Source organism: Aotus nancymaae, unplaced genomic scaffold (assembly GCF_030222135.1).
Source record: "Aotus nancymaae isolate 86718 unplaced genomic scaffold, 86718_ANA_hifiasm-v0.15.2.pri h1tg000079l, whole genome shotgun sequence".
NCBI lineage: Eukaryota > Metazoa > Chordata > Mammalia > Primates > Aotidae > Aotus > Aotus nancymaae.
In genome coordinates, this window is record NW_026988494.1 from 18,691,183 (window position 1) to 18,700,452 (window position 9,270).

Below are 9,270 nucleotides of genomic sequence, written 5' to 3' on the forward strand. Positions count from 1 at the left end.
AGATTAGGCAAGGCAAGTGTTAGGCTGTTGGAGGAACGGGGACATCTAGGAGTCATATTAGGGAAAGCACCCAATCTGTGCTGCTGCTAACCATCCTTGCTGCCTCTGTACCCACATGCTGTCTCATTAAGGTCTCTTTAATGTGTGGGCCCCTGGAAAGGTTGTGTCAATTCAAACATTTGTTCATGGCAGAGGGCAGCCATTCTCCTCTCTTTCTCTCTCTCTTTTTGCACACACTATACTTTTGTTAAGGCAAGCTAAGGCTGAGTTTGCATTTTCCTCAGATGCAGTATACTGCTGGCTTCTAGTACCCTGAGCTCACCTAAAATCTATATGATCTACTGTCCAGTCAGATCCGTTTAATGCTTTTAGTGGCAATGAAGCAATTGACAGTTTATTCATATTGTATTTCATCCTTTTGGTTTGGCCCAAAATTCTAGTCTGTAACAATCTCCTCTTGTCTCTGTTTCTGTTAACAAAGATATGTTTGCAAGAACTAGAAACATGCTAAGGTTATCTGAGTTCATGGGAGTTTATTGTAAAGACAAGAAAAACTTCTGTGGACTCCCAGTGAGGGCTCCCAGAGAAAGGACTATTATTCATAAATGAGGAGATGACCTCAGCAGCTGCAAAAAAGAGAACAACCTTGGGACCTGTCTACCACCGAAATATTCTCCCTCCTTTACCTCTTCTTCCTACTCTATTCTCTATTCTCTTCCCTCTTACTTTTTTTTGAGACAGAGTTTCACTACCATTGCCCAGGCTGGAGTACAATGGCCCGAGCTGTGCTCACTGCAATCTCTACCTCTCAGGCTCAAGTGATTCTCCTGACTCAGCCTCCTGAGTATCTGGGACTACAGGCATAAGCCACTGTGCCTGGCTAATTTTTGTATTTTTTGTAGAGGCGGGATTTCACCATGTTGCCCATGCTGGTCTCGAGCCCCTGAGCTCAAGTGATCTGCCTGCCTTGTCCTCCTAAAGTGTTGGGATTATAGATGTGAGCCACCACACCCAGCCATCTTTTCTCTGTGGTTTCTCTTCTGTCTGTGGTTTCTATTCATAATTTCTGCCTGTTGCCTTTACTGTTTTTTCTTTTTCTTTTTTTAAGAGATAGCATCTCACTGTGTTGCCCAGGCTGGAGTGCAGTGGTGTGATCATATCTCACTGCAGCCTCAAACTCCTGGGCTCAAGTAATCCTCCTGCCTTAGCCTACTGAGTAGCTGGGACTACAAGCGTGAACCACCACACCTGGCCTCTTCCTGTTGTCTTTTATTTTCCTCTTTCCACTTCTGTACTATTCTGTCACCTGTATTTGCTGCTTCTGATGCTCAGAAGATCTGACCGAGTCAGCTATCTGTATTAAGAATCATGTGTCCTTATGGTCCTGGCTATTTGGATCAGGCACTATGTCTGTCCTGATCAGCTATGGGCAGTGCTGTGGCATCATGGGGAAACTAGCACAAGTCTGGCACATAAAGAATCTCTCAGAAGACAGATGTGAGTTTTGAAACATGGTCTCATTCTATTTTCCCAGGCTGGAGTACAGTGGTGTGATCACAGTTCACTGTAGCCTCTACCTCCCAGGCTCAGTCAATCCTCCTGCTTCAGCCTCCTGAATAGCTGGGACCACAAGCATGAGTCACTATGCCCAGCCTCCTAAAGTGCTGGGATTACAGACATGAGCCACTGCACCTGGCCAGAACACAGACTCTTAAATACACTAAAAGTGTCTGACTGCTTCATAATTAGCTCCTCATCTATACAGGGATTTAATTTATTTAAATGCTTGTTTTATGTTTCTTGGATTTTATCCTTCTGTGTCTCCATTTCAGACGTGGTACCTCCTTTACAAAATGAGTAGTGTTCATGTGTGTGCTGAGAGCCAAAAACCATGAGCCCAGCCACTTGTCACTGGAACCAGGAGAGATTTATTACTTTTAATCTAAATGATGCCTGTTATAACAGGTATGTCTTATGCAACAACAAAGATGTTCCCAAGCTTGTGGTGGAATTGGCAGTCACTCGGTGTCTTGCCCTATACCTTATCTTTTTGTCTCTACATTTAGCCTTTGAAGAGCAACTAAGAAGGGGACTCAGAGTTGCTTCTCTGAAGGGGTGGGGATATTTGCATCTGTGGTCCCTGCAGTCAGCCATTCTAACATCTGCTTTTGTTTGGTTGAGCTTTATAGTATCTTTAGGACTAGAAGGCTGCCTCTCAAAATCATACCTCACCAAGGGTCCATTGGCTACTCCCTACTTCAAACATGATATACAATTCCTCTTTGAGTTGCTTGCAAGCCAGAGATGAAGGTGAAGTCAACTAGTGCTGGCCTCCATAAAACCTGTTCGGTTATAGACATCGAAACATGCATTGAGATCGGTAGAGCAGACGTTCTTTATGTATGAAATTTAAGTATGGCTGTGAAATCCATGTGCCCCTATTGTCTATACTGTGATATTCAAAGTATGGAGACTTGTTAGAAAATGCAGCGTCTCTGCTGGGTGTGATGGCTCACGTCTGTAATCCCAGCACTTTGGGAGGCTGAGTAGATTGCTTGAGGTCAGGAGTTTGAGACCAGCCTGGCCAAAATGGTGAAACCCGACTCTACTAAAAATACAGAAATTAGTCACATGTGGTGGTGCACTCCTGAAAGCTGAGATACGAGAATTGCTTGAACCCAGGGTAGGGCAGAAGTGCAGTGAGCTAAGATTGTGCCAGCCTGGGTGACACTGCAGCCTGGGTGGCAGAGTGAGACTCCATTCAAAAAAAAAAAAAGAAATGCAACATCTCATGCACCTCCCCTACCTGTAGAACCAGAAGCTCTGAGGATGGGGCCACTGATCTGTGTTTTGTTTATTTCTTCCTTTATTTTTGAGACAGGGTCTTCCTCTGTCATCCAGGATGGAGTGCAGTGACTCAGTCATAACTCATTGCAGCCTCAACCTTCCTGGCTCAAACAATCTTTTCGCCTTAGCCTTCTGAGTAGCTGGGACCAAGGCTCTGAAATAAATCCTAACAGTCCGCTGGTTAAATAACCCCCAAACCACTCTGTACCCATGGTTGAAAGTGCCTCCCTTTCCTATCCCAAATTATGTCCAACTCCGTTTTTCAACATAGTACATCAGAAATTCTTGAATAAAATTGAGTGATCCACTACGATCTTCCAGTTATAAACCGCATGAAGACAATTCAGTAATAAAATGCCAGCAGTTTCGGAACACTTCAGATTCAAATATAAATGCCTTCTCATTATTGAGTTCCCAAGGAGAATTCAAAGCTCAAAGTCTAAATTCCCTCGCCAAGTCAAAGTTCAAAGAAGCTAATCTCCATAATCAAATTCACTTGCTTGTGTGAGTTAAAGTTCAAGGAAATTGAAGTCTGAAATTCATCCTCTTCGATTTCTTATTCTGCTCAGACTCCGCTAGAAGAGTTCAGGATGGTTGGGTTGAGCTGGGATTCTTTCAGCAGCCTCAACCTGGATTCTCACTAGGTCACGTAATTCTTGCAGGGCCTCGGGAGTTTTATTAATGCAATGTCAAGCCTTAGACACCTCACTTTTTTTTTTTTTTTTTTGAGACAGAGTCTCACTCTGTTGCCCAGGCTGGAGTGCAGTGGCATGATCTTGGCTCACTGCAACCTCTGCTTCCCAGGTTCAAGCACTTCTCCTGCCTCAGTCTCTTGAGTAACTGGCATTACAGGCATCTGCCACCACACATGGCTAATTTGTGTAGAGACGGAGTTTCACCATGTTGGCCAGGCTGGTCTCAAACTCCTGACCTCAGGTGATCCACCCGCCTCAGCCTCCCAAAGTGCTGGGATTACAGGCATGAGCCACCGATTCCTAGTGACACCTTACTTTTAAAAAGCTTGATCATTTAACAAGACACGTAAGATGATCACAGTTACAGACTTCCTATACTCCTACACCCCCAGTTAAGAAAATCAGCCAGCCTTTAGCACTCATCTCAGGTAAAAATGTATTCTCAGACTCCAGTATTTAATGCTGTCCCACGGCCATTCTGAGAGCAGGGGAATGGACAAAGGAGACCTTGACTTCTACTTCACCATCATGCCTTTGAGTGGATGTCAGTTTTCTGGGATCCGCAGCTGAAGAACTTAACCTCATTTGGAAGAAATCTCCTAGCAAAAGGTTAATTTTGGCACTGTGCATTATTTTCAGCACTGTAAATTTACCTAAACTGGGGCGGGACTCCATCTGTGTATACCGTCTGCACTGTATGAGAAGGACATTGAGACACTTGTGGAGTTTGCAAATTGGCTTTTGCATTGTCCCTGTGGCCCTGAGTTCTGGAATTTCAGTGCTTCATTGAGGGGTGAGCCCTGACTGGTAACATGGCATCTGTTCTATCAAGTGAGTGTATATTTTCAGTTCTGGGCCACAGCAGGAGTTGCCACTGATTCTTGTTTTGGAATTGTTTAAGACCAAGAACCTGCTAGAGGTTTTCATCTCATGTCCACATTTTTTTAAGCTGGAAAAATTACCCTTGGATGATTCTGGTGAGGAGCTGCTATAGGCTTTTAATCTATATCCTCCATGACCCAGAAAGAACCAATTGTTTCACCTTGACTTCTCCAGGGACTAAATTTTCTTGACTTCTAAATTCTATACATAACTTGGACATGGCCACAGGGCTTGAGCAATGCCCAATGTCTACCTACAATACATGAATTACCTTGAAAGTCCCCTGGAAATACTATTATTTTATTCTTCTTTTGCACCTTAGGATTAGCCTCGTGAATACAAAATTAATTCTTCCAGAGGCCCCTCCTTGAACCTGAATGCAGAATGGTATTTGGGAAAGCAAATTTGGCTCTGCCAACTGAGGCCTGAAACTAATCTGGTTTTTTTGTTTGTTTGGTTGGGATTTTTGAGTCAGAGTCTTACTCTGTTGCCCAGGTTGGAGTGCAGTGGTGTTATCTTGGCTCACTGCAACCTCTGCCTCCTTGTTCAAATGATCCTCCCACCTCAACCTCCCCAGTAGCTGGGAGTATAGGTACATGTCATCATGCCCAGCTAATTTTTTTATTTTTTGGTAGAGATGGGGTTTCACCAAGTTGGGCAGGTATGCTTCCTAACTCCTTAAATTAAAAAACCGCTGCTCTGTATAGGCGGCTCACTCCCAAGATGAAAAAGGGAAGAACTGAGCTGAGCTGAGCATCCTCTGTTTCTTCTCTTCAAATTCATGAATCCTATTAAAACATACCTTTTCTTCTTGAAAATGAGAAGTTGAGAAAGACCAGGAGTGTCACACCTTCCCATGGAAGGAGCATCTAGAATGAGGGGGATGTGCCCCCTCATCCATGTGGAAAGTGGCTTAGTGGTTGCCTAAGACCAGGGAAAGGGGTGATTTGAAGGGAAATGGGGATGGCCTGCTAATGGGTACAGGGACCCTTTTTAGGATGATGAAATATTTTAAAATTGATTATATACTGGCTGCTTCACAATTCTGTGACAATACTAAAAACCATTAAATGGTATACTTTAGTTGGGTAAATTGTAAGGTATGTGAATTACATCTCAGTAAATCTCTGAAAAAACAAACATGCTTACAAAACATGATACAAAACAAAAATGCATGCTTCTTGAAGGTGGAGATCATGTTTCACACTTCTTTGTGCAATGAGAATGAATAAAGGAATGTACCTCACTGATTTTGCACTTGATTGAGGTCCTTGAGCTATTCAAGTCTTGATAGCATTGAAAACAGTAAAAGGGTCTCCTCAGTGATGTTTCTGAAGACTGCACAGGGCAGAGGTGGAGTTCACCTTCCCAGGAAGTTTTCTTAAGGCACTTGGGGAAGGCTGGGTCCAGAAATAACAAGAACAACAGGCACTGGAAAGCTGGTCCTCTTTTCTCTGTGCCTGTGGCTATTGGATACTCTGTCACTATTGGATTGCCCCACAAACCTGCCCCTGTCCCCAGTGGTCCTTTCTTATTGGCATCATTGCCCCCCATGGTGTAGGAGCACTGTATGAGTGCCTTGATCTGCAATCATGTCTGGAGAAGTTAGGAAGCGTCCATGAACTCTGAGCACAAGTTCTCAGAGAGCCTGCTAATTGCTCTCAGTTCCTGGAGAATCTCTGCCCAAGATCTTCCTCTACAGATGCAGATCCAGAAGGCAGATCTTACCGCTTTGTGTTGTTCCCTCACCTAAAGGGCACCTCTGGGACACAAGCTCTGTCCTGTTCCAAAGCTGAAGCTCTCCCCTTGCTGAACCCAGACTGGATCATCAGCCTTCTCCCTTATACTTCTTCCTGCCTCTGGCATTATCATCTCCCCTCTTCCACCCGCTTCCTAGAGCTTCCAACTTCTTTTCTGGCAAGCAGTATCAGAATAAAGCAACACAGAATTTGGAGTTAGACAAACCCGATCAGCATCTTCTCTCCTGTTCTTGCTGTCTGTGTTAACTGGCCCATGTCACTTCACTGCTCTCCACCTTTATTAGAGAGAATTATAGCTCCCTGGAGGGCATGGTTTGTGGTGGTGTGAAGAGTTAACAAGATAATGCAACTAAAGCATTTAGCATGGTGTCTGGCCCCTGGTGAGTGGTCTGAAATTGGTAGCAGCTGTTCTTACTTCCTCCTTGGACTGGGGAGAAGGTTCACCTTAGATAGTGTGGTGTGGAGGCATCCTATTTTGCTGAACCCCCAGCCTCTTGGCTCTGCTGTCAGGCCTGGTCCCATGGGGCTGTACTTGTAACATCTTCCTCCCTTTTTGAGGAATCATCTTCCCTGAATGTTTTGATAGGGTAGAGGCAGCTCGCCCAACTGCACAAATATGTAAAATAGTAAGTGACCCCTTGGAGGGCCACAGTTACTGTTTTGCATATTTTTTTTTCCTCGTTTCAAGTTTTAATCAAAGCTTGTATATAAGATTACTTTATTCCTGCATCTTCTCGATTGTTTCTTCCTTGTATTTGCCCTTTTCCTTTCCTACTTGGCGAGATTTGGCTTTCCATTCAAGGATCTTTTTGCGGTCTTTGTCCAGTTTTAGCCTAGTGATAACCACCTTGCTGGGGTGAATGCCTACGTGGACAGTTGTGCCATTAGCCTTTTCCCGCTGCACCCTTTCAATGTAGATTACGTATTTCTTCCTTTAAACCTGGACTACTTTGCCAATCTGCTGACCTTTATAGTGTCCTCGTACAACCTGAACTTCATCATCCTTTCGGATGGGCATGGATCGCACGTTGTACTTCTGTCTCAGCTCTTTGGGAAGAGGGGAGGACATAATCTTCCTGCGAATGTGGGAAAGTGCATTGAAATGCCTTTTGCGATTCTTGCTTCGGTCGGAAGTCACAAAGGGATTGAACTTCATTTTGGCAGCTCCCGCTAAGGTGATGGCCGCAAAAGGGAAGAGCTGTTTTGCATATTTGTACAGTTGGGTGAGCTGCCTCTCTTTTGCATATTTGTGCAATTGGATGAGCTGCCTCTTTTGATAGGGTAGAGACAGCTTGCCCAATTGCACAAATATGCAAAACACTAACTGTGGCCCCCTGGAGTTTGGGGCTTCTGGATTTGTTACTGGGGTGGGGGCTAAGGAGAGGAGTGAGGGATTCACAACTACCACTTCCTTTCTTCCCTCTGCCCCACTATACCCTCCAAAGCATTCAAATCTGGAGAAAAGTTCATCCACTGACTAATGACTGATGTTGTTGGTAAGATATATATTTTTTCTTTTATTTTAAGAGATGAGGTCTCTCTATTTTGCTGTTTTTTAGAGGTTGGTCTTGCACTCCTGAGCTCAAGAGATCCTCCCACTTCCACCCCTGAGATGATGATATTATAAGTGCATGCCCCTGTGCCCAGGTTGGGGACATGTTGACATGTTGAAATGCAATGCTTGAATGCACTGAGGCCCCTTTGGTCATAAGCACTTTCCAGCAACTTCCATCCCAGGCCTCTCCCAGCCCCCACACACTCCAACACAGCCAAAGTTTTCTTTCTCAGGGCTGGTGACCTTGTTTAAGGAAGCCGGGGCATGCGGTTCTCATCGAGTCCCCTCACAGCTCTAAAGCCCTGGGCTTTCAATGTATTCTCAAGTTTTCTCATAATGCACAGTACTTGACTAGGGCTCAGTAAGTATTTCTTGACTGATTAGTCAGCATGGGCTACTTTCCCTCTCCTTCCCTGAGAGCCCAGCTATGTACGGAATGAAAGGGAAATGAAATAAACAGCTCAGGCCCTGCAGCCCACCAGGGTCATGATATTCACAGCGCTGTTGTGAGTCAGCGCTGACCCTTCCGGAATTAAGAGCATAAACAGAGGAGGAAGAGGAGGACGGTTGAGAGCGGTGGGATTTGTCCCTGGGTAATGCTCTATCAAAACTCGCAGCTTTCAACAATAAATTTCCAGTAGAAACGCTTCTGAGACCAGACTGGTTTCTGTGCTCTCATGTACAGTATCACATTAGCGCCTCTTAACGCCTCCGCAAGGGAGAGCTTTTTACAAGTTAAAATTCAGTGGGAGCCATGAGCAAGTCCCCCCAAATGATCTGGTTTAGCTTATTTTCAGACAGACTTTCCTGCATCAGAGTGGTGGCATGTGTTCTGTCTAGTGAGATACGGGGCCGGGGATTAGAAAAATAGAGCAGATGTTGCACCATTAATTGTCTAGGATTAGACAGTCTGGAGGTTCGGGATTCAAAGTTCAGTTTGCATTTTTGCCCACAGGTATTTAATGGAACAAGGCATTTCCCTGGGGGTTTACAATTGAATTTAAAGCCCCCGAGGGCTTTACACTTAAGCTCCAATTTAAGCTTGAATTTAAAGCTTTTCCTACACACCTTGATTCACAAATATATCAAAACTAGGACAGAGAGAGGTTAAGTGACTTGTTCAATGCACTGTAGTAAGTTAGGGTCAGTGGTAAGACCGGAAACAAGGTTTTCTGGTTCCTAATTCATGACTCTTGTCATTTCCTCCCTGTCTGGGCCTTAGTTCCTGTCTACAGCCTATGTGTGGAAAATATGGAAGACTTGCTGATTTTTCCTTAATGGGTAGGGGATAATGAGGCAGCTTAAAGCTTAGACATGACTCAGTGTTGTTCAGCATTGAGGATGGAACAGACTCAAAGGAATAAAGACCTAGTAACTGCTTTTTTTTGAGATGGTGTCTCGCTCTGTTGCCTAGGCTGAAGTGCAGTGGCATGATCTCTACTCACTGCAACCTCTGCCTCCCAGGTTCAAGCAATTCTCCTGCCTTAGCCTCTCAAGTAGCTGGGACTACAGGTGCATGCCACTTCAACAG

General features: G+C 44.6%; 1 pseudogene; it reads right to left on the reverse strand.

Moving 5' to 3' along the window:
• Positions 1-6,851: 6,851 nt before the first annotated feature.
• LOC105705447 (large ribosomal subunit protein uL24-like) lies at positions 6,852-7,376 on the reverse strand (annotated as a pseudogene).
• Between the last annotated feature and the right edge of the window lie 1,894 nt (positions 7,377-9,270).